At 45.4% G+C, this 26,255-nt stretch overlaps 1 protein-coding gene across 2 annotated transcripts in view; it reads left to right on the top strand.

Moving 5' to 3' along the window:
* RAP1A (RAP1A, member of RAS oncogene family) overlaps nucleotides 1-26,255 on the top strand; it is a 221,457-nt gene that overhangs the window by 149,821 nt on the left and 45,381 nt on the right. The gene's annotated exons all lie outside the window — the stretch shown is intronic.

The following is a 26,255-nucleotide window of genomic DNA, read 5'->3' as shown; positions in this document are numbered from 1 at the left end:
AGGCTTTGACTGCCGAACGGGAAAAGTTAAAATCCCTACTTTATTTTAAAGCACGATATGCTGCTTCCAGGTGTAAGCGCCATTATTACGAATTCGGCAATAAATGCAGTCGTCTATTGGCTAGAGCCCTTAGGATCCAACAGAACGCAAACTATATCTCCCACATAAATGATTCTTCCTCTACAAAACATCATAGATCCTCTTCCATAGCTTGTGTGTTCTGAGATTTTTATAAATCCCTATACAACCTACCGAAGCAGGAGCAGAACCGATCAGGTCCGTCCCCCATAGATAACATAGCGGATTATATTAGACAATCAAGCCTCCCAAAGATACCTGAAGAGGCATTAGAGGAACTGGGGGAACCGATCTCCCTTATGGAGCTGAAACTTGCTATCTCGCAAACCCTCTCAGGCAAAGCTCCAGGGCCTGATGGCTTTTCATTGGATTACTATAAAAAATATGTCATTGCTACATCCTTTCTTTCGCAGAGCTCTTAATTCCACAGCGGACCCTGACTCCCCATCCTCTTTCCCTAACGATATGCTATTGTCCCACATTACCGTGATTCACAAATCAGGTAAGGATCCTTCCCTCTGCTCTAATTATAGGCCCATCTCTCTACTTAATATAGATCTCAAACTTTATGCCAAGAGTTTGGCCAACCGCCTATCTCCTTTTATGACTAATCCATTTTGATCAGGTTGGCTTCATACCCACTCGCGAAGCAAGGGACAATACCCTTAGGACCTTGGTGGCGGTGCATTGGGCACGGTCGAAGGCCTCACCCATGATGCTTCTATCTACAGATGCAGAGAAGGCCTTCGACCGTGTCCGATGGGACTTTATCAAAACCACCTTACAACATATCGGCCTCCCTAGAAATATGACTGATCATATCATGGCTCTCTATGGGTCCTCTGCGGCTAGAATTAAAATAAATGGAGAACTATCTGAGTCATTTCCTATTACCAATGGAACCCGGCAGGGATGCCCTCTTTCCTCTTTTATTTTTGCCCTATCCCTAGAACCCCTACTCCGTAACATTAGAGCCAACCCTGATATTAAAGGACTCCAATTCCCATCAGCTGAACATAAACTTGCCGCCTATGCGGACGACCTCTTGTTTTATATTGTAAACCCGCATATTTCCCTCCCTAACCTTATGCAGGAGTTTTCTAAATACAGTGCAGTTTCCAATTTCAAAATAAACTATAGCAAATGTGAGGCATTAAACATTGGCTTATCCTCTAATCCCTAGGTTCTCAACGTGTGGTACGCGTACCCCAGGGGGTACTTCTGATGGTTCCAGGGGGTACTCAGGCTTGATATACTTAAAGCGGTCTAACACCCAGCATTTCAACTTTGCTTTAAAAGATTGCTTACAGCTTATAAACTATTATGCCAGATTTTTTTTTAGCAGAAATTCACTGAATGGATTAAACATGGGGGACATGGGGGACATGGGGGCCAACAGGGCCCAGGGCTTCAGTCTGTAAAATTAGCCAGGTTTCTCTTCTCAACAATTTCCTTGCTCTGTCCCCACCCCTCCTCTCCTTATCTATCCTCTCTAAACCTGCGAATTTTAACCCCTTTACATCTCCTTCATGTTCATCTCTCATATGAGCAATAAACCGAGCACAACCTTTTCCACTTTTCACCGACCCCACATGTTCTCCCACTCGTTCCTTCAAGGGACGAGTGGTTTGTCCTATATAATAACGTCCACAGGGGCAGAAGAGGACGTATACAACATATTTAGTTTGGCAAGTGATTAGGGTATTAACCGCTAAGCTCTCTTTTCCTACCTGTACACGCTTCTTGGGAATCATACGAGGGCAAAACTTGCAATGCCCACATCGGTGATTCCCTTTGGGCATGCCTGTATCCAGCCAATTTCCTTTCTTGGGGGAGATGAACTCACGCGATCTGCTTCCTTCCCATCCTCGCTGTCCGGTGTGGTACCATATACCTAAAATGCATAAGTCTGTGACCGCACCGCCGGGACGTCCCATAGTTTCCGGCTGTGGGTCTCTCACGGAGAGGCTGTCCAGATACCTCGACCATCTCCTGCGCCCCCTCCTTAAGGGGGTGCCCTCTTATTTGAGGGATACGTTGGAGGTTCTGCAGATGGTGGAGCGTGCCACGTGGGTCCCCGGTGACAGACTGGCCACTATTGATGTGGTCAGTCTGTACAGCCGTATTCCCCAGGATCTGGGGATTGAAGCTGTCAAGCATTTTTTGAAGCGTACCGATAGAGATGAGGAATATATTGTCTTCGTCTGTGAATGTTTGGATTTTGTATTGAGGCATAATGCCTTCATGTTTGATGGACAATGGTACCATCAGATAGCGGGTACGGCCATGGGGACCCCCGTGGCATGCTCCTTTGCCAACCTCTTTCTGGGGGCGTGGGAGGAGTCTGCTGTGCTCTCGGACAAGAATCCATTCCGTCGGCACATCAGACAATGGTCGAGGTATGTGGACGATGTCCTGGTGGTGTGGTCAGGTACGGACATACAATTTGAGAGCTTTCTGCGCTATATTAATAGCAACACAATTAATATGGAGTTCACTGCAGAGATGAGTGATGTAGCGGTGACTTTTCTTGATTTAAGAATTATGGTTAAGAACAATGATTTATGTTGCGAAGGATATAGGAAGCCAACGGCAACGAATTCCCTCCTTCACGCTAAAAGTTTTCATCCCCAGCACGTTGTTAAGGCCATTCCATATGGCCAGTATTTGAGACTACGGAGAAATAATGCCGATGATAAAGAATTTGAAATGCAGGCAGCTGATTTAACTAAACGTTTGTCCAATAGGGGTTATGAGGCCACATGGTTGGAGGAGGCATATCATAGGGCTAAATGTCAGTCCAGACAGAGCCTCTTGACACCCAAACAAAGGCCAAGACCGTTGCGGGACCGGATAACGTTTACCTTTGATTACACACCCATGGCCAGTCTAGTCAGGAAAGCCATTTTTACTAACTGGCCCTTGGTAGAAAGGGATGACACCCTGAGGCAGGCCCTTGGCGGCCCCCCGAGGGTGGCATTTAGGAGGGCACCTACGTTAGGTGATATGCTGACTAATAGTGAGTTCATCTCCCCCAAGAAAGGAAATTGGCTGGATACAGGCATGCCCAAAGGGAATCACCGATGTGGGCATTGCAAGTTTTGCCCTCGTATGATTCCCAAGAAGCGTGTACAGGTAGGAAAAGAGAGCTTAGCGGTTAATACCCTAATCACTTGCCAAACTAAATATGTTGTATACGTCCTCTTCTGCCCCTGTGGACGTTATTATATAGGACAAACCACTCGTCCCTTGAAGGAACGAGTGGGAGAACATGTGGGGTCGGTGAAAAGTGGAAAAGGTTGTGCTCGGTTTATTGCTCATATGAGAGATGAACATGAAGGAGATGTAAAGGGGTTAAAATTCGCAGGTTTAGAGAGGATAGATAAGGAGAGGAGGGGTGGGGACAGAGCAAGGAAATTGTTGAGAAGAGAAACCTGGCTAATTTTACAGACTGAAGCCCTGGGCCCTGTTGGCCTCAACGATAAGGTCGAACTCTCTAGTATGTTGGATCCATGACTTATGATGTGTGTCTTCAAGTAAATGAATTTATGTGCGTTTGGGGGACTGAATGCGCATGATGATTACAACTGCTGGTTGTCCTGTTAGGCGATGAAGCCTCCCCTTCTTGTTTTCCCTTCTCACTCCTGTGTCCTTTCCCTTCTTCTTCCCCCCCCCCCCCCTGCTCCAGCCTTTTCTTCCCCCCCTCCCCTCCCCCCCCCCCCCCCCCTGTTTTACCCCTTCCCTTCCTTCCCTTTCCCTCCCCCCTCTCATCGTTTCTACTATGGGTTTCATATTGGATCAGTGAACGATCTAGGAACCATGTAACAGCTTATGAATATATGGAATGATTATATAATGTTTCTGCTCCTCAGCCCCAGCATCCAATTTTAATGTTGAAACACAATTTCACACTCACACAGTTTCTTCACTTAATTGTAATTCACCAGTGGATGAGCCAGTGACGTTTTGATTGACTGCCACATATATATACGGGCAGGATAGTGGATGGATGGCCATGGATGCACCTGACTAGCGTTCCACACGCTTTAATGGACATCACGCACCCTGCCGGAAATTTTGAAACCGGCATTTGTCCCCTGCAATACCAGGATGTAATGTATCCGGGTGGTGGAGTTAGATCAATTTGTTTGCGCTCCACGTGACGCGTGTTTATGCGGCCAGTGGGCCGCCCGACACGCTTTTTGCCAGTGCAGTGATTGGGTGGTGCGGGACGCGTCAGACATGACGCACGCCGATGCGGCAAGCTGGAGCGCACGCAGTGTTATCCTTTGGCCACCGTCTACGTCATCATGCGTCGCGGACTCTTCCATTGGAGGAATTCTTGAGCTCCAATCAGCGCCGGCGTTGTGACGCCACAGGGGAGGCGGACCCTCCCGTATGTAAACTGTGGCCAAGCGTCGCCGGCGCATAGTGGAGCGCAGCGTGACCAAGCGTCCAGGAGGACGCGAAACGGCCGTCGCTAGGCCCATCTCACTCCCATGCTCCCACCTCCATCACTGACGGGCTAATTACGGGAATACAGATAAGTCTGCCAACTATGATATGCACATCAAACATGTAATACAGATGATTCATGTTATGCACCGTATTGTATCTGCACTGGTTTTTGCCTATCCGCAATAAATGCACAAATCTGGACGGATGATGCACGCTCTCTGCTCTTCATTTTACATTGTCCATATCTCTTCCTTCATAGTATAACAGCGGAGCACACGTCCTGCATACAGTGTTTGTATACTAATAAGACTGTCAGTACATTATTGACCACCTGTCCACGTAAAACCCGCCTGAGAGGCTGGAGTCAATAAATCCCCCATTAGAGAGGAGAAGTGCCACGCTATTCCTATTCTCTTTAGTTCAACATAAAGTGAATGTTTACCAGTTAAAAAAAGAAAAAATCAGATACTCACCTAAGGAGAGGGAAGGCTCGGTCCTAATGAGCCTTCCCTCTCCCGGTGCCCAGTCCCGCGCAGGATCCCCCGTGGCAGTATTCGACCAGTTCGGTCAAATACTGCCACTTCCGCAAGCCGAAGGGACCTTTCGGAAGCCTTCGAGAGCACTCGGGCTCCCGATGACGCGGCCGCTCCATACTACGCATGCGCGAGCGCCCTCTGACGCGCTCGCGCGTATGTAGTATGGAGCGGCCCGTCTTCGGAAGCCCGAGTGCTCCCGAAGACCTCCGAAGTTCCTGCGGCGGACGTGAACGGGGGAGCCAGCGCAGCACCGAGGGCACCGGGAGAGGAGAGGGAAGGCTCATTAGGACCGAGCCTTAACTCTCCTTAGGTGAGTATCTGACTTTTTCTTCTTTTTACCGGTACCCATTGGCTTTAAGTCTATCATTACTAAAATCACAGAAGTAGAGACCTCGGGTGACCCCTCCTATTACCTGCTGCACAACACTCCGAGGAGATTAGGTAAGTATACAAAATCACTTTCAAAACACCTAATCAATGCTGCCAGACTCGTTATCGCTCGACACTGGAAGTCATACCAGGCTCCCCCTATTGCAGAATGGTTAAGAGAGCTTCAATCTATTAAATATATGGAGGACTTGACGCACTTGGTCTCCCTGGTGGGAGTTCGAAGAGACCGACACCTATAAAAACTTAATGACTCAGAATACAGCTTGATACCCCATAGGCCCCCTGTCGTTGACTCAGCGTCACCTCTATCTGCTGGTTCATTATGGATACGAGAGCCCTACGTTTTAGGCCTCCCAGATAGGCCCGAGATGACCGACCTGGACTGTTCTTTTCTTTCTTTCTCTTTTCTCTCTTCGTCCTTCTTTTTTTTTTCCTTGCCTTTTTCTTACTGTACCTTTCTTCTCTCCTTCTCTCTCTCTTTTTCTTCCTCTATTTTTGTTTTGTTATATATATATATATATATATATATATCTATATATATCTATATATATCTATATATATATATCTCCACTACATCTTCATTTTTGAACCTTTGTGGTGGCACAAGTTTAGTTATGTATGTCTCCGGATATCCCTCTGAGCATTGCTTGTTAGCTGTTGGGGGCGGGTTCACCGGGTGTATGTTCCCTCAGGGCCCCGGTGCCTCCGCCCTCACCTTGGCTGTTATCCCTTGAATATACGAGAGGCTCAGACCTTCCTGCACATAGGGGCAGCTATGTGCAACTCTGTAATGTCTGGAATGGACAGTCACTGGCTTATCCAAATGGATATCTATTTGTAATTTTTCTATATAAGCCTTACAGGCTCTTTTCTTCAATGATGATACTAAAGCGGATCACCACACTGTAGCAGCAGTGGTCATTAGGGGTGCCACAGCTTGGCCCCCATGCTAAAATGTTTCTTAGTTGTACTTTAATATGTACATTGTGAAATTGAGATTGAAGATGTGGCGCCAATTGTGTTTTTCTTTTCTCATTGTTTGTTCTGTTCTTTATGAAAAATTCTTAAATAAAGAATCTTTAAAAAAAAAAAAAGAGAGAACTAGATGAGGAGTCAGAGGAGGAAGGAGAATTCAAGAAAAAGAGGCCAGTGTGTGTGTGTGTGGGGGGGGGGGGGGGGGGAGTTTTTAATCTAAGTGGGGTGGAGTTATCCAGAGATGAAATGTCTTTGCTTGACATTTGTCTCTCCCCCGCTGAAAAAGCGACAGCTTCTCTCGGAATCTTCGCCTTTTCTGGCTGTTGCCTCCCCCATGCGTCGCTCTAAGCGTGTTACGCTTAGAGTGACAAACTCATGGCCGCCATCTTGTGGCCAAAAAGTAATACTACAACCAAAAGTAAAAAAAAATTAAAATCGACACACATTTACATTTTAAACCTATTGTTTACATCCCACCCTCCCAAAACTACCCAAATAAAATGTTTAATATAAAAAAAAAACCATTACAATAAAAAAAAATGTGTAAATATTTACCTAAGGGTCTAAACTTTTTAAATATCAATGTAAAGATGAGATATTTCTATATTTTTTTTATTTTAAACTTGTAAATAGTTATAGATGCAAAACGGAAAAAATGCACCTTTATTTCCGAATAAAATATTGTCGCCATACATTGTGATAGGGACATAATTTTAACGGTGTAATAACCGGGACATATGGGCAAATACAATACGTGACTTTTAATTATGGAAGCATGTATTATTTTAAAACTTATAATGGCTGAAAACTGAGAAATAATGATTTTTTCCGTTTTTTTCTTATTCTTCCTGTTAAAATGCATTTACAGTAAAGTGGCTCTTAGCAAAATGTACCCCCCAAAGAAAGCCTAATTGGTGGCGGAAAAAACAAGATACAGATCAGTTCATTGTGATAAGTAGTGATAAAGTTATAGGCTAATGAATGGGAGGTGAACATTTCTCAAGTGAAAACGACGGAACGCGAATGGGTTAAATATGCACCAAACAACAATATAAATAAGTTTGGTGCGTTTGTGGACATACAAAAGTTTGTGCGGAAAATTAATCTGAGGAGGTATTTTTTGGATAAAGAAGGGCCTGTATCAAAGGCAAATCAGATAGGAAATTATTTTCATACTAATATGAGAAATAATTCTACATTCAATCCCTGTAATAGTACAAGTCAACACACAATAGACGTATTTAAAAACTTGGTTATTAAGGATCTGAGAGAGCTTAGAGTCCCGAAACATAGGGACCACTCAGAGGAAGTATATGAATTACTAAAGGAAAAAGGGGTGATAATACGTCCTGCAGACAAGGGGGGTGGGGTTGTTGTTTTAAATAAACAGCAGTATTTCACGGAGCTAAATAGGTTGGTACAGGATGAAACAACATATATAAAAATAAATTGTAACCCTACATGGCAGTATAAGCGTGACTAACTGAGATTTTGAAAAAAGGTTTACAAAAAGGATACATCACTGATGGAAAGTTCCAATTTCTATTGCCCAAAGCCCCAAAGGTGCCCATCATATATTAAATTCCCAAAATTCATAAGAGTCTCGAGGCTCCACCTGGGAGACCCATAGTCAATGGTATTGGCTCCATCTCACAGAGGGTGGGTCAATACATTGTCCAATTTTTACAACCAATAATTAATAAACTGCCGAGAGTATTAAAAGATACTAAACATATGTTGCAGCTGATAGACAATATGGAAGGGGTGGGTGAGTGTATGCTAATTACAGCTGATGTATCCTCCCTCTATACGAATATCACACATGAGGGGGGGGATTGGGGCGGCAAAGAGGGTGGTCGAGTCTCCAAGATGAGCAGATTGCGTTTATATTGGAACTACTGAATTTCGTTCTGTTAGGGAATTACTTCTGGCATGGGGTGAATACTTCAGCCAAATTAAAGGATGTGCGATGGGGGCATTGTATGCTATAATATATGGTGGAGTGGTAGGAGTTAGCCATCCAAATTAACCTGGAGAGAATTAAGTACTGGTATAGATTCATTGATGATCTGATTGTAGTATGGGATGGGCATATGGAATCTGCATACAATGTATTGGGAAATGCAGTCTTCTTTGTGTAACGCTTGTGGAATTCTCACAAGGCGTGCGCTGACACTGCGGAAATCCTCCACAAGCGTATAATTTGAGGAAAACCAGCAGAAGGTGCAATGCACCTGTAGAGGGAAATTCCTGTCGGCAGGTGGAGCTGTGGAGTGCAGAGGAACAGCTCCTCTGCCCTACCACACACGCCAGACAGGAATTGTACGAAGGGAAGGAACGCAATCGCAAGAGAGGCAATTGAGAATGAGCACAGAGACAGATTGTATGTGTGTGCACCAAACTAGTCGCCAACCCGCGACGGTGCACACACCACAGCAGATATGAGGTAGGAACGCGATCGCGGGAGGTGCGATCGCCAGACGTGACACAAGGCTACAGCAAGACAGAGCACGAGAGTAGCAAAGGCACAGCAAATCATACAATGAGGAGATACGGAAAATAACAAACGCTAGCTAAACGCGAACACCGCACTAATTCGCAACAGTGCACGCGTTCGTGCGTGGTCTCCACGTGATGAGCACAATAGAGACCAGCACGCCTAACTAACCACCGACAGACAAACATGATACAGAGGACGCGAGCGCTTGCTTAACGGTTACCTCAACGAGCCTCCAGCAAGCGTTCGTAGCAGACAAGACAGACACACGAAAACAGGAACAGGCGAGAGATAGGATCCACAGCACTAGCGAAAAGAGGCCAGTGCGATCCAGGGAGACAGAGAGATGGAGATCAGACGGATCCACAGCACTAGCGCTAGGCGAGTGCAATCCAGGCAAGACAGAGGAGATAGCTGGTAGCAACCGCTGCTCCAGCTATACTCCAAGAACAAAGATCAGAACGACTTTCTGTCGACCACCGCAGGGACAGGACAATCGCAACAGACAGACAAAACAGATATGCAATCCTAACTGCACTAGGGAAACCTGCCTAGTGCAGTCCCAGGAATTACTCTAAGCTAATCTTCAAACAATGAGCAAGGCTGACACTCTCTGGAGTGTTTCACAGGAAGAATCCTTATGACCAGCGAAGGTCTGTGATATCACATGGTATATATAGAGCAAGCCTACAAGGGATGGGGCTAGGCAATTTGCATGACAAATGTATGCAAATTCTTCAGCAGCAGCAAGCTGAAAAACTGACAAAAGGTCTCTCTTCCAGAGACCTGCAGAATGCAGACCTGAACAATGGTCAAAAAGCTGCCTGCCTGCACAGGCAGCTGAGCAGATCATTACACTTTGTCCTAATATTTCAAATTGAGGCCCAAATGAATCCGGAAAAAATACAGTTTCTGGATTTGGAGATATATAAAAAGAACAGTAAATTGGTCAGTAGGTGTTTCTTTAAGAAAACAGACAGGAATGAATATGTACCAGTGGAAAGCTGCCACCATAGGGAATGGCCAAGGTTCAATATCAGAGACTTGCACCTCGGTCCAGGAGTATTGGGAGCAGGTGCCTATTCTTACCGATACATTTTTGGAAAAGGGCTACTGTAGAGAGGACATAGATAAGGTGGCAAGAGAGGTGGCTGAAATGAACAGAGGGGAGCTTATATATGGGCCCGGTAGGCTTAAAACTGGAATTGATGGCACACTCCCATTCATTACTACTTATAACTCACAGTATAAAAAACTGGAGAGAAGTGTTTCTAGACATTGGCAGGTCCTTATGCAAGACAACATGCTAAAAAGGGCCCTACCAAGTAAACTGAAATGTATTTATAAAAAAAGCACCTAAGCTAAAGGACAAGTTGGTGCCAAGCTGTGTTGAATCCCCGGTCCAGAGGTGTATACCTTGGCAACGTGAAGGTTATTTTCCCTGTAGGGAGTGCTATGCATGCAGGGAGGTATAACCTAAGGTAGTGAAGAACCATAGCTCTACTGCTGATAATAAAAAAATATAGGATTAAACCAGGGGTCTAGTCCTGGAAAAAGAGGTGAGTGGACTCACCTTAAAAATCTAAAATGGACATGGTTAAGCATAGCGTGGGCGTAGTCATGGGTGGGGCCAAATATACAGAGCCTTAGCAGTGGTATTAAAGGTCTGCCAGGGGAAGTTTGAGCTCTGTCATAGTGTATCCCCAAAAAAGTAGACGTAATCTGACAGCATTTCACCAAAAATACACATAACCTGGCAGAGGTTCCTCCAAAATACTGATAATATGGCAGTGGTTCCCCCAAAATAGACTATCTGGCAGCGGTTCCCCAAAATACACATAATCTGGCATCAGCTGTTCCCCAAAAATACAGATCTGACAGCAGTTCCCCAAAATAGGTACCCCCAGTGTAGCTAGCCAGGTCTATAGGTTTCCCCAGTATATGTAGCCATGTGTATAGTTGTCCCCAGAATAGGTGGCCAGATGTAGATGTCACCAGAATAGGTGGTAGCCAGGTGTATAGATTTTCCCAAAATAGGTGTATAGATGTCCCCAGAATAGGTAGCCAGGTCTATAGGTGTCCCCAGTATATGTAACCAGGTGTTCAGGTGTCCCCAGTATAGCCAGGTGTATAGGTGTCCGCAGTATATGTAGCGAGGTGTATAGGTGTCCCCAGTATATGTAGCCAGGTGTATAGTGGCCCCAGTATATGTAGCCAGGTGTATAGGTGTCAGCAGAATAGGTAGCCAGGTGTCCCCCCAGCTGGAGGGGGGCAGCGCAGTGGAGAGGAGCATTGGGCAGAGGAGCGGGGGAAGGGCGGAAGGGCTGTGCGCGTCAACTCGCCGGAACAGGAGGAGGTAAGTCCCGCCCACTGATGCCCGCTGCCAGCCACCGCCGCAATCGTTGCCAGGTGTATAGATTTTCCCAGAATAGGTGTATAGATGTCCCCAGAATAGGTAGCCAGGTCTATAGGTGTCCCCAGTATAGCCAGGTGTCCCCAGTATATGTAACCAGGTGTTCAGGTGTCCCCAGTATAGCCAGGTGTATAGGTGTCCGCAGTATATGTAGCGAGGTGTATAGGTGTCCCCAGTATATGTAGCCGGGTGTATAGGTGCCCCCAATATATGTAGCCGGGTGTATAGGTGTCCCCAGTATATGTAGCCAGGTGTATAGGTGTGCCCAGTATATGTAGCCAGGTGTATAGTGTCCCCAGTATATGTAGCCAGGTGTATAGGTGTCCCCAGTATATGTAGCCAGGTGTATAGGTGTCCCCAGTATATGTAGCCAGGGGTATAGGTGTCCCCAGTATATGTAGCCAGGTGTATAGTGTCCCCAGTATATGTAGCCAGGTGTATGTGTGTCCACAGAATAGGTAAGCAGGTGTCCCCCCAGCTGGAGGGGAGCAGCGCAGTGGAGAGGAGCATTGGGCAGAGGAGCGGGGAAGGGCTGTGCGCGTCAACTCGCCGGAACAGGAGGAGGTAAGTCCCACCCACTGATGCCCGCTGCCAGCAACTGCCGCAATCGTTCTGGAGGGGAGAGCCAGGAAGAGGAGCCCCAAGGTGAGGGAAGGGGGGGGACGTCCGCCCTTCCCCGCTGCTCTGCCCAATGCTCCTTTCCACTGTGCTGCTCCCCTCCAGGGTGCTAGGGTGGACGACGTCCACTCTCCAATAAAACTAAGTGGACGTCGTCCACCTGCGTTCACGCAGGACTCGACCCCTGGATTAAACAATGTATCACAGGTAATGGCAATCATGTAGTTTATTCGCATAAAAATTTCAAAGCGTTATAGCAAGGCAATACTGTCCAACAGGGTGCGCTATCACCAGGTTTAGGTAAACCTTTCAAAGTCAGTATATTATTTGTTCAGCGCACATCCTGCAATACATTTTGGTGTATCTTTAAAACAATTATTCCTGTTTGCTGTGTCTTGCATCAAGTATCGGCAGCACCTCCACCATAGACACCCAATAGTGAACAGATTTACCGGACATATTGGCTAATGCTAGACTGGCCAACCATGCACAATTCCAGGAAGCCTAGGTGCCTCAGGATCCTGGTGTCAGATACTGCCCAATATCGTTTTTTCTCCTTTGCAAGACTTCAGAAAAAAACCTCACATAGCGTGATACTGTAACCTTAAAATCACTTTTATTTTAAAATGTCACTCACGTGTCCAAACTGTCACTTTGCACATAGAGGTTTTTTTTCACGGGCTCTCCCCCATTGCCAAGCTGGGCATGGTTTAGATGCTGAGTCCCACCGCCGGCTGCAGTTCGTCCTGCGCGTATTTCGCCGCTCAGGCGGCCGCTCCACTAGTCCTAGTACGTCCACCTCCGCCCTATCGATTTCGTTACTCACTTGTAACTCATCAGGGGCACAGAGATTGGACGGTTACCAGGATATTTTATATGTACGTACTGCGGCTGTTGGCCGCGCCCTCCCTCCCGTCCTCAGCACCACTGCGCCCCCATTGGTTGTTCCTCTCCGTGACTGTTAACCTCACATGCGCCCAAGCGCTCCTGTAGGCATATTTTGCATTATGCTTTCCGTGTCATGACGTGGAAAGCGTAATGCCGAATACGCCTATAGGAGCGCTTGGGCGCATGTGACGTTAACAGTCACGGAGAGGAACCAATGGTGGCGCTGAGGACGGGAGGGAGGGCGCGGCCAACAGCCGCAGTACGTGCATATAAAATATGCTGGTAAGCGTCTAATCTCTGTGCCCCTGATGAGTTACAAGTGAGTAACGAAATCGACTGGGCGGAGGTGGACGTACTAGGACTAGTGGAGCGGCAAAATAAGCGCAGGACGAACTGCAGCCGGCGGATGGACTCAGCATCTATACTATGCCCAGCTTGGCAACGGGGGAGAGCCCGTGAAAAAAAACTCTATGTGCAAAGTGACAGTTTGGACACGTGAGTGACATTTTTAAAATAAGTGATTTTAAGGTTACAGTATCACGCTATGTGAGGTTTTTTTCTGAGGTCTTGCAAAGGAGAAAAAACGATATTGGGCAGTATCTGACACCAGGATCCTGAGGCACCTAGGCTTCCTGGAATTGTGCATGGTTGGCCAGTCTAGCATTAGCCAATACCTGCGGTGAGTCTGTTCATTATTGGGTGTCTATGGTGGTGATGCAAGACACTGCAAACAGGAATAATTGTTTTAAAGCTGCACCAAAATTTATTGAAGGATGTGCACTGAACAAATAATATATATGTAGTTTATTTGATACAATGTGAATGTGGTTTGCAGTATGTGGGTAGGATGACTAGAACATGATTGAAGGAACACATGCATGAACATGTGTACAATATCAAGATGGGATATAAAAATCAGTGTCTGCCCACTTTGCAAAAAAACACAATTGCGATCCATCTAAAATGAAATTTACAGCGATTGAGAAATTGGTTCCGAATTGGAGGGGATGTAACAAACTGCAGGAGTTATCAAAAACGGAAACTGAGTGGATTTTTAAAATGCATTTATCACACCCCTATGGACTGAATGTAGAATTGGATATAAATTGTTTTATCAGCAACTATTAATTTTATTTTTATTTCTATTTTTATTTTTTAATATCTTATTTTTAGCCGCCTCCTCCTGGAATATATAAATTATGGGTACACATAGGAATCACGATTGTAGGTTAGGAAATTCGCACAGTGTGGTATTATGTGATATTTTGGTTAGATTTATTTTTTAGATTGATCACAGGGTTGATAAATAATGTCCGGATAGTGCCCGGATAATTATAGAATGATCACATGGTTGAAAAACGATGCCCGGATAATGGGTGCATAAGGTTATGCAGCCAGGTTGGGATTAATAATACATTCAGTTAGGATGCTATAATATAAATGGTCACTAGGTGGAGGTATAGGATAAGGAATGATACTTCGGTCAAAGTAGTAACACTTAAAGAGACACTGAAGCGAGAAAAAAAAATGATATTATGATTTGTATGTGTAGTACAGCTAAGAAAAAAAACATTAAGATCAGATACATCAGTCTAATTGTTTCCAGTGCAGGAAGAGTTGAGAAACTCCAGTTGTTAGCTCTATGCAAAAAAGCTATTAAGCTCTCCCACCAACTTGGTCGTGGAGAGGGCTGTTATCTGACTTTTATTATCTCAACTGTAATTGAACTGTTTACTTTTCCTCTAGCAGAGGAGAGTTTATTACTTCACAGACTGCTCTGAAAGACTCATTTTGAATGCTGAGTGTTGTGTAATCTGGACATATTATAGAGTGATGCAATGTTAGAAAAAACACTATATACCTGAAAATAACAATATGAGAATATTTTCTTTGCTGCTAATCTTCTAGTAATTATTCATAGTACACAACCAATTCATTATATCATATATTTTTTTTCGCTTCAGTGTCTCTTTAATAAATTGTCTGGATGGACACAGTACTTGATTATATATATATATATATATATATATATATATATATATATATATGATCTTCTAAAAAAAATTTGCATATTGTGATAAAGTTCATTATTTTCTGTAATGTACTGATAAACATTAAACTTTCATATATTTTAGATTCAAATACACACAACTGAAGTAGTTCACACCTTTTATTGTTTTAAAGAGACTCTGTAACAATTTTTTCAGCCTTAGTTCTTCTATCCTATGAGTTCCTATGCCTGATGTAATGTGCTGGGGCTTACTGCAGCTCTTCCTAATTACACTGTCTCTGTAATAAATCAATGTATCTTTCCTCTGTCCTGTTTGTCGGGCTAAGGCTTTGATTGTGTGGAATGTGCAGGGCTGCTTGTGATTGGTAGAAGCGATACACACCCTCTGCAGGCCCCTGCACACTCACACACTATGCTTAGCTGAGCCTATTAGAAGCTGGTTAGTTTGTTTGTAAACATTGCCTAAAACTGTTAATTACAAGCCAGGATTGCAGCAGAGAGTGGCAGAAACAGCACAGAGGGGCACAGGAGAAAATAAGGATTAGAATGGTATGCTTTTTAGTGTAAGAATATTAGAGTACAGATTCTCTTTAATATTGATGATTTTGGCATACAGCTCATGAAAACCCAAATTCCTATCTCAAAAAATTAGCATATTTCACCCGACCAATAAAAGAAAAGTGTTTTTCAAAAACAAAAAAAGTCAACCTTCAAATATATATGTTCAGTTATGCACTCAATACTTGGTCGGGAATCCTTTTGCAGAAATGACTGCTTCAATGCGACGTGGCATGGAGGCAATCAGCCTGTGGCACTGCTCAGGTGTTATGGAGGCGTAGGATGCTTCGATAGCGGCCTTAAGCTCATCCAGAGTGTTTGGGTCTTGCGTCTCTTAACATTTTCTTCACAATATCCCACAGATTCTCTATGGGGTTCAGGTCAGGAGAGTTGGCAGGCCAATTGAGCACAGTAATACCATGGTCGGTAAACCACTTACCAGTGGTTTTGGCACTGTGAGCAGGTGCCAGGTCGTGCTGAAAAATTGAATCTTCATCTCCATAAAGCTTTTCAGCAGATGGAAGCATGAAGTGCTCCAAAATCTCCTGATAGCTAGCTGCATTGACTCTGCCCTTGATAAAACACAGTGGACCAACACCAGCAGCTGACATGGCACACCAGACCATCACTGACTGTGGGTACTTTGACACTGGACTTAAGGCATGTTGGCATTTCCCTCTCCCCAGTCTTCCTCCAGACTCTGGCACCTTGATTTCCAAATGACATGGAAAAGTTGCTTTCATCCGAAAAAAGTACTTTGGACCACTGAGCAACAGTCCAGTGCTGCTGCTCTGTAGCCCAGGTCAGACGCTTCTGCCGCTGTTTCTGGTTCAAAAGTGGGTTCATGCTTCCATCTACTGAAAAGCTTTATGGAGATGATTTCATCTTTCAGCACGACCTGGCACCTGCTCACAGTGCCAAAACCACTGGTAACTGGTTTACTGACCATGGTATTACTGTGCTCAATTGGCCTGCCAACTCTCCTGACCTGAACCCCATAAAGAATCTGTGGGATATTGTGAAGAGAATGTTGAGAGACGCAAGACCCAACACTCTGGATGAGCTTAAGGCCGCTATCGAAGCATCCTGGGCCTCCATAACACCTGAGCAGTGCCACAGGCTGATTGCCTCCATGCCACGCCGTATTGAAGCAGTTATTTCTGCAAAAGGATTCCCAACCAAGTATCGAGTGCATAACTGAACATAATTATTTGAAGGTTGACTTTTTTGTTTTAAAAACACTTCTTTTATTGGTCGGATGAAATATGCTAATTTTTTGAGATAGGAAATTTGGGTTTTCATGAGCTGTATGCCAAAATCATCAATATTAAAACAATAAAAGGCTTGAACTACTTCAGTTGTGTGTATTTGAATCTAAAATATATGAAAGTTTAATGTTTATCAGTACATTACAGAAAATAATGAACTTTATCACAATATGCTAATTTTTTAGGAGATCCTGTACATGGTAGAAAATGTTCATATGAGGGGATTCAAATGTGGAGAACTAATAATGTATGATGGGGTAATTTAACTGGTACACTTTTATATAAAGGTAAATAGTTAATAATTGATTTATGTAAGATTGGCACGTAATCATGTACTTGTAATTAATAGATGCACAGTAATTGTATGGAGGACGGGATTGGAAGGCGGTTGGTTGTATTTGAATTTATGTACATATGAATCACTGGTTTTGTGTATGGCAGGACCGGCGCAGGGATCCCGTTGCCTGCTATGAATATGTATGAGAGGGGTGGGTGGTCACTACAGCTTGGTGATGTCACGGGGGAGGGTGACATTAGGAGGGTATGTAAAGCGTCTCAGGATAACGTGACTCAGCCCCTGAGTCATTGGACGAAACGCGTAGGGCGGAGCTTGGAGTCACGTGAGACGCATCCAGGAAGTTGGTGGAGCATAGTGGGGATTGAGGCGTGCAGCGGGATCTGACCGCGGCGGAGGCTGATACACTCAGATAAGCGCTTGTTCTTTTGTTATCTGGTACACAGTTTTATATATGCAGCTTTTAGCAATAAACTTGCAAGGATTTTTATGCCATGCGAGTCCCGCTTTCTATTTTTAAGGACTTTTGGTTTTAAGGAGCCCAGTGCCCAAGTGTTTTGGAGGGCTGATACGCATATTAACAAGAAGGGACTCGGGAAATCCTATACCTCCTATCTGTGGACAAGCAGGATATGTGGATTGTGGTCGCAGCTTCTTTGTGGATTGGAATCCTTGCAGATGTTGACCTGGCTGGGATTTGAACCAGGGAGCCAGCGCTGTAAGGCGAGAGCGCTAACCACTATGCCACCGTGCTGCCCAAAAAGTTGGTTGAAACCAAAAATCTCAAATTTCGACTCATCAGACCAAAGCACAGATTTCCACTGGTCTAATGTCCATTCCTCGTGTTCTTTAGCCCAAACAAGTCTCTTCTGCTTGTTGCCTGTTCTTAGCAGTGGTTTCCTAGCAGATATTCTACCATGAAGGCCTAATTCACACAGTCTCCTCTTAACAGTTGTTCTAGAGATGTGTCTGCTGCTAGAACTCTGTGTGGCATTGACCTGGTCTCTAATCTGAGCTGCTTTTAACCTGCGATTTCTGAGGCTGGTGACTCTTGGTCTTCCTTTCCTGGGGCGGGCCGCATGTTAGCCAGTTTCTTTGTAGCGTTTGATGGTTTTTGAGACTGCACTTGGGGACACTTTCAAAGTTTTTCCAATTTTTCGGACTGACTTACCCGTTTTTCTTTACTTAGCTGCTTTTTTCTTGCCATAATACAAATTCTAACAGTCTAGTCAGTTGGACTATCAGCTGTGTATCCACCTGACTTCTCCACAACGCAACTGATGGTCCCAACCCCATTTATAAGGCAAGAAATCCCACTTATTAAACCTGACAGGGCAAACCTGTGAAGTGAAAACTATTTCAGGTGACTACCTCTTAAAGCTCATCAAGAGTGTGCAAAGCAGTAATCAAAGCAAAAGGTGGCTACTTTGAAGAACCTAGAATATGACATATTTTCAGTTGTTTCACACTGTTTGGTTAGGTACTATACTTCCACATTTGTTAATTCATAGTTTGGATGCCTTCAGTGTAAATCTACAATGTTCATAGTCATGAAAATAAAGAAAACTTTTTGAATGAGAAGGGGTGTCCAAACTTTTGGTCTGTATTGTACATTATGCAAATGTTCACGTTGTACGGAAAAAAGCAGAGAGTTGTGTAACTTAAAAATGCGTGGAAAAACACACTGCGCAAACAGTTGTAACCCGTTTCCCGCACAAGGCTATTGACTTCAATAGCCTGTAGAATCGTGCACATTTTGCCGTCCATAGGAAAATGCACACAAACGCGTCTAGTGTGTTCCCTGACTAAACGGAATTTTAACATCTGCACTTTTGCACAGCTTTCTGCTTTTTTTTCCACACGATGCACACAATCGCATACAGTACATGATGCCACAAACGCGGAAATGTTCACGGAAAACGTTTGCGTTAAACACTAACGCAAAAGCAGACGGAGACCCAGGAATTGCAGGGGAAAACAGCCCTACAAGTGTATTCCCTGCCTTCCAAGTGCATGTGCGGGAGCGTGCACATGCTGAAGTTAGTACGTGTGCACTGTAGAATCTGACGGCAAAACGCGCACAAATGCATCTAGTGTGTTCCCTGCCTAAAGGGAATCTTAACTAATCTAATAAAGAGTTTCACTTACCTGGGGTGTCTACCAGCCCCCCTGCAGTTGCCCTGTAGGCCTGTACCCGCAACGTCCTGGAACGATCCTCTGGTCCCCCACAGTGGCTTAGTTTCTATTCCAGCGACAGAGCCAGTCGCCTGCAACTGCACGGCCCTAGCCGCGCACGTCCTCTATCATGCTCCCGCATGATAGAGGAGTGTCTTGCACATGTGCATTAGGAGAACATATCTTACTACGCATGTGCAGAACGCTCCCATTCTAGTTTTCATAATGGTAACATTTATGACATGTATCAAATGTTCTGTCACTCAAGGGCCTTTGATAAGAAAGAATGACATTGTTACAGTTGGTGCAAAAAAGGGCCTTTAGGCTTTGTTCACATTGCGTTCCGTCCGCGTTGGCCGTTTTTGTTTTGTTCAGATTCCCGGCGATTACCTGCGCACTTTTTTTTTTTAAACCGCTTTTCTAAGTGGTTTTGCCGAGCGATTGCGGTTTTTCATTTCCGAACGTCAGTCGGGAAGTGAACCCTTTAATTCGGAAAAGAATAAATACAATGTATTTATTCTTAAAAACATGAATGCAATCTCTGTACAAAGCGGTTTTGTGAGCGTTTGTGTTTTTACTATACCTTCCATTGAGGCAAAATCGCCTCAAAAATGGCTCAGGCACCGCTTTTCTGACCGGAACGTGTATGTAAAGATCCAATCTGAACGACACCATAGAGAATCATGGTGTAACCGCTTTCAGGGCATTTCAGAAAAAAGTCAGCGCTTAATCACTTGCTGACCGCCCACTACCTATGGGCGGCTGCAAGGTGGCTCCCCCACTACCAATGGGCTGCGGCACCTGGGGGACGGGGTTTGCGGGGGATCGAGCGTGCATTAGGCTCCGCCCACCCGTGACGTCAACCCGCCAATCAATTAGCGGGTTGTAACTTTTTGATTTAGCCAATAGAAACTGTATAATACACTGTTAGGTAAACAGTGTATTATACAGGCTGCCTCCTCCCTGGTGGTCACAATGATCGATCGATCGACCGACCACCAGAGAGACACATACCCCCACACACACACATATTTAGGCACACAGACCCCCTGATCGCCCACAGCACCCCACCCCCCCATCACCCCTTCAGTGTACTTTTTGCACCCAATCACCCATCAATCACTCTGTGTCACTATCTGTCAACGCTATCCTTTAGATCAGATCCTAAACTGCCCCTTAAGGGCTCCTGATCACCCACCCACACCCTCAGAGTCCCCCCCAGACCCCTACCCCCTGTGTACTGTATACATCTATTTTCCCCTGTAATCACCCACTCATCACCTGTCAATCACCCCTTGTCACCACCTGTCACTGCCACCCATCAGATCAGACCCTAACCTGCCCCTTGCGGGCACCCAATCACCCGCCCACACTCTTAGATCACCCACATACCCCCCTGATCACCTCGCCAGTGCATTGCTTGCATATATTCTCACCTATAATTACCTGCTGATCACCTATAAATCACCCCGTCACCCCCTGTCACTGCGTGCTCCTGATCACCCCCCCCCAAAAGAACCCCCTCTGATCACTCCCCCCTGCCCTTAGATCACCCCTCCCCCCCCCCCCGCCATTGTGTACCTCTAATCTCCTGTCTGTAACGCTTGATTGTGCTTTGATTGGCTCCGATTGTCTCAATTGTCCCGTGATTGGTTTTTGATTGTCCCGTGATTGGCTTCGATTTTGGCCCGTGATTGGCTTTGATTGCGCTGATTGGCTGTGATTGACGTCTGATTGCCTCTAATCACTCTTATTGGCTCTAATAGTGTTGTAATTGCCTTGATTGCCCTCTGATTGGCTTTGATTGACTGTGATTGTTTGATTGCCCCCATTGCTTTCTTATTGCTCCCTGATCTCCCCCTAACCCCCCCCCCCCCCCTGCCCCACCGGTATTTATCCTAGTGATCTAAAAGCAGTGATTAGTGAAAACTCACTTTTTTAGTATCACTAGTGTTAAGTTGGGCCAGTTAGCTAGCGCCCAGCCCACCGCACCACAGTCACTAATTAGTCGTTGATTAGCGTCATCACTGTCGCTAATCAGCATTGGTACTATATAGTATCTGTAAGTGATCATTACTGATCACAGTCAGATCTATATTGGGGTCACTAGGATCCACTAAAACCGCAGTGTTTGCCCGATCAGGCCTGATCGTTCGCCTGCACTTGCGTTCAGCCCGCCCCACCGCAGTGACAGAATTTTTTTTTCTGATCACTGCAAAAAACACTGTACAATAGCTGTGGCACTGTAAAGATCAGTTTTGATTTTTTTTTTTTTTTTTTTATCAAAACTCAGTGACCACAGCTTTCTACTCCACAAGTACTCCCTTTTGCTAGGTAGGTGCTCTTTATCCTGGGCAGTCTCAGAGGAATACCCCCTAAATTTAGCAGTCCACCATGGCAAGAAAGAGGTATTCAGATGAGGTGTACAGGTACATGGCCCAGTTGGATGAGGACAAATGGGACGACTCATCCACCGAATCTTCTGGGTCAGAGTTCGAACCTGTAGACAGCAGTGGCTCTCTGACCGATAGTGATGACGAGGTTGAGGTCCCAGCTAGAGCCAGGCGTACCACACCCCATGTCACTGGACTGCAGGTAGTGCAGGATCAGCCTCAAGGGCAGCAGAGTGGTGCTAGCACTGGACTGAGGTTTCATGGTGAGGCATACAGCAGCAGCGCAGCATCTCCTGGACCTAGCACCAGTACTTCCATAGACCCTGGTGAAGTGGCGAGCACCAGAATGGAAGTTAAAACTGGTTCGGTGGCACGTGCATTAAGACCCGAGTCGCAGCCACCAAGAAAACGGGCCCGTACTACGCATAGTCTTCCAGAGGTGCTGGCAAATCCCAATTGGCAATCCCCTGGTTCCGCCGCACCCGTACTGCCCCGTTTCACCTCCCAGTCTGGAGTCCAGGTAGAGACAGATAATATAGGATTGGCCCTAGATTTTTTTTCATCTGTTCTGCACCGAGGATCTCTATGACTTAATTGTGGCTGAGACCAACCGTTATGCCACACAATACGCAACCGCCAATCCGAGAAGCTTTTATGCCCAGCCTTTTCGGTGGAAACCACTCCCAAGTTTCCGAACTTAAAACTTTTTTGGGCCTTTTCCTTAACATGGGTCTAGTCAAAAAGAATGTATTGCGGTCTTATTGGTCTACGCACCCAATACATCACAAGCCCATGTTCTCTGCTGCCATGTCCAGGACACGATTTGAGAACATCCTGCGCTTCCTGCACTTTAATGACAGCACAACCTGTCATCAAAGTGGCCACCCTTCTTATGACCGGCTCCACAAAATTCGGCCCCTTATAGACCACCTGTCATCAAAATACCCCTGAAAAGAACATCTCCGTAGACGAGTCCCTTGTTTGACATCAAACTGTGCATCCCAAGCAAGTGCGCCCGTTATGGGGTGAACCTGTATAAGCTCTGTGGATGGACCACAGGCTATACTTATGGTTTTAGGGTCTATTAGGGAAAAGACTCAAAATTGGAGCCGGTCGGATGCCCTGACTACCTGGGGAGCAGTGGCAAGATTGTGTGGGACTTGGTGTCACCTTTGTTCCAGAAGGGGTACCATCTTTATGTGGACAGCTTTTACACAAATGTGGCCCTCTATCAGCATTTAAGGATAGAAGGAATCCGCTGCTGTGGCACCGCGCGAGCTAGTCGCCGGGGCTTCCCCCAATGGCTCGTTAGTACCCAACTTGCACGGGGGAGAGGGCTGCCTTGTGTACCGATGACCTGCTCGCGGAGAAATGGTAGGACAAGAGGGACGTTTACCTTCTGTCCACCATTCACACAGTGCAAATTCAATGGGCAACTGATGTAATTGAAAAAACCCTCGCCGTCCACGACTATAATGCCAACATGGGAGGAGTGGACTTCAGTGACCAGATGTGAGGGCCCTATTTAGTTTCCCACAAAACCAGACGCTGGTATAAAAAAAGTGTCTGTTTTATCTAATTCAATTGGCTATTTACAACCGCTTTGTTCTCTCCAGTAAGGCTGGGAGAACTGGATCTTTCCTTAAATTCTAGGAAGAGATCGTTACGAAACTCCTGTATTCAGGAGGTGCCGTGGCCCAACCCCAAAATGTAGTTAGCCGGCTACCAGGGATGCTCAAATTCGGCTTCGGGAGATATCCGGATTTTTGCTATCCGGATATCTCCCAGTAATGCTGTGCGGGCTGGGCGGGGGGGTCAAGCTTACCTCTCTGACGTCTTCTTCGGTCGTCCCTCAGCGCCTCCCACGATGCGCTCCAAGCGGCGGTCACCTGATTACAAACACTTCCTCCTTCCGGGTTGAAGGAGGAAGTGTTTGTAATCACGTGACGCGCATGGAGCGCATCGTGGGAGGCGCCGAGGGACGACCAAAGAAGACGTAACAGAGAGGTAAGCTTGACCCCCCTGCCCAGCCCGCACAGCATTACTGGGAGATATCCGGATAGCAAAAATCCGGATATCTCCCGAAGCCGAATTTGAGCATCCCTACCGGCTACATGAAAGGCACTACGCCTTTCCCATTCCGAGTATCCCAAATCAACGCATCCCAAGAAAACGTTGTCGTGTCTGCAGCAGGGCTGAAATAAGGCGTGACACCACTGTGTACTGTCCCACCTGTCTTGACCAGCCTGGCCTATGCCTAGGAGAGTGTTTCCAGAGTTATCATGAGCAGATAAACTTTTAGAGAGTAGTGAACTCCAGACCTAGTAGTAGGCACACAAGGGTCTCTGTGCTATTTCACACTGGTGCGATGCGTTAGGGAAAATTGCCTAGCGAAAGTTACACTTTGCGGTCCCCCCCCCCCCCCCCTACGCCGGAAGTTCTTGACTTACCGCTAGTGCTTGCCTACGTTACTGCGTGGCTTCTGCAGCAATTTTGGTCTGCCTGGGAGTCATGTTAGTCTACGCCGATGGTTAATTACTAGGCCGAATGCGATTACTAAGTCGAATGCTACTCTTGTGGTATTCCCTGAAGGTCTGTTTTGGGCGGTGTGCGCGACCTACCGGATACGCCAATATGCAGTGTGAACCCAGACATCAGGTTTCCAGAGACCCTTACACACAGGGCTGCCAGAAACCTCTCCTTTCACTTGGGACAAAGTGCATAATGTACTTCGCCACATCTCTGTGCGATGTGCACTTTGCACATTGTCCCATGGGGGAGGAGAGGTTTGTCCTCGGAAAGGTAAGAAAAAAACAAAACAAAAAAAACAGGTAAGCAAAAAATGTAATGTTTGGTTCCCAATGTTAATGTTTGGTTTTAAAATGTTCAATAAAGTTTATAAAAGTTGATGTTAATGTTAATGAAGTTATTGCTTTGCAGCTTGCTTTTTTTTTTTTTTTCCCCTCCTTTTTTCCATCCATTACCCTTCCAGGTGGACCGAGCGACCGACCAACCAGCTGCAGCACTGATGGCGCATCCTGACAGAAGCATTGCGCAACTGTCAAGTTGCACAAAGTTGGTGCGGCAGCACTACAGGACAAGATTTTCCCTCCGCAGTAAAAAAGATACGTTTGCCGAGGCATATGAGCTGAGGGGCGGTGTTGGGAGTTCATATGCTTTGGCAAGCACTTTGTATCAAAAAAGAACTCTGGCAATGATTTATTCATCCACCTTGATCGATGTGAATGGAGAAATCGGGTTTGCCAGGGCATACGAGCTGAGTGGGTTTGGACATTTTTGGGTGGCAGCTCCTATGTCCTGGCAGACGCCTTCCCCTATTTTTTTTTTCACATTTTTGGCAGACTTTTTCATCCACATGGATTGACTGATTGTTTGCCGTTCATTTTTCCTTTCAGCCCAGAGTGCATTACCCGTATGCCCAACATAAGGAGTATAGCAGAAACTCCTAATGCTGGCCATACATGTAATGATTGCGGAGACCCTAAAATGCCAGGACAGACCCCACGAATGACGCCATTTTGGAAAGAAGACACCCCAAAGTATTCCGTGAGGTGCATGGTGAGTTCATAGAAGATTTTATTTTTTGTCACAAGTTAGCAGAAATTGTTTGCATTTTTTTTTTTATTTTTTTTCACAAAGTGTCATTTTCCGCTAACTTATGACAAAAAATAAAATTTTCTATGAACTCGCCATGCCCCTCATGGAATTCCTTGGGGTGTCTTCTTTCCAAAATGGGGTCATTTGTGGGGGTTTTAACTGTCCTGTCATGTGGGTGGGGGGGTTGCTAAATTGTGAGCACCCCTGTAGAGCCTAAAGGTACCCATTGGACTTTGGGCCCCTTTGCGCAACTAGGCTGCCAAAAAAGTGTCACACGTAGTATCGCCGTACTCAGGAGAACTAGTCTAATGTGTTTTGGGGTGTATTTTTACACATACCCATGCTGGGTGGGAGAAATATCTCTGTAAATGGACAATTGTGTGTAAAAAAAAAAAAAAAAAAAAAAAATCTAATTCTCATTTACAGAGATCTTTCTCCCACCCAGCATGGGTATGTGTACAAATACACCCCAAAACACATTATACTACTTCTGAGTACAGCAACACCATACGTGACTTTTTTTTCAGCCTAGGTGCGCTAAGGGGCCCAATGTCCTATGAGTACCTTTAAGATTTCACAGGTCATTTTGAGGCATTTGGTTTCTAGACTATTTTAGGGCACCTAAAATGCTAGGGCAGTATAAGAACCCCACAAGTGACCCCATTTTAGAAAGACTACACCCCAAGGTATTCCGTTAGGTGTATGGTAAGTTCATAGAAGATATTATTTTTGTCACAAGTTAGTGGAAAATGACACTTTGTGAAAAAAAGTATAAAAATCAATTTCCGCTAACTTGTGACAAAAAATAAAATCTTCTATGAACTCACCATACTCCTAACGGAATACCTTGGTGTGTTGTCTTTCTAAAATGGGGTCACTTGTGGGGTTCCTAATGTGCCCTGGCATTTTAGGGCCCCTAAACCATGAGGAGTAGTCTGGAAACCAAATGCCTCAAAATGATCTGCAAAATCCTAAAGGTACTCATAGGACGTTGGGCCCCTTAGCACAGTTGGGGTGCAAAAAAGTGCCACACGTGGTATCGCCGTACTCAGGAGAAGTAGTATGTGTTTTGGGGTATATTTTT

The sequence above is a fragment of the Hyperolius riggenbachi genome, chromosome 2, assembly GCF_040937935.1.
Source record: "Hyperolius riggenbachi isolate aHypRig1 chromosome 2, aHypRig1.pri, whole genome shotgun sequence".
Classification (NCBI taxonomy): domain Eukaryota; kingdom Metazoa; phylum Chordata; class Amphibia; order Anura; family Hyperoliidae; genus Hyperolius; species Hyperolius riggenbachi.
Note: the sequence above shows the minus strand (reverse complement) of the source record. Positions and strands in the feature narration are given on the sequence as shown.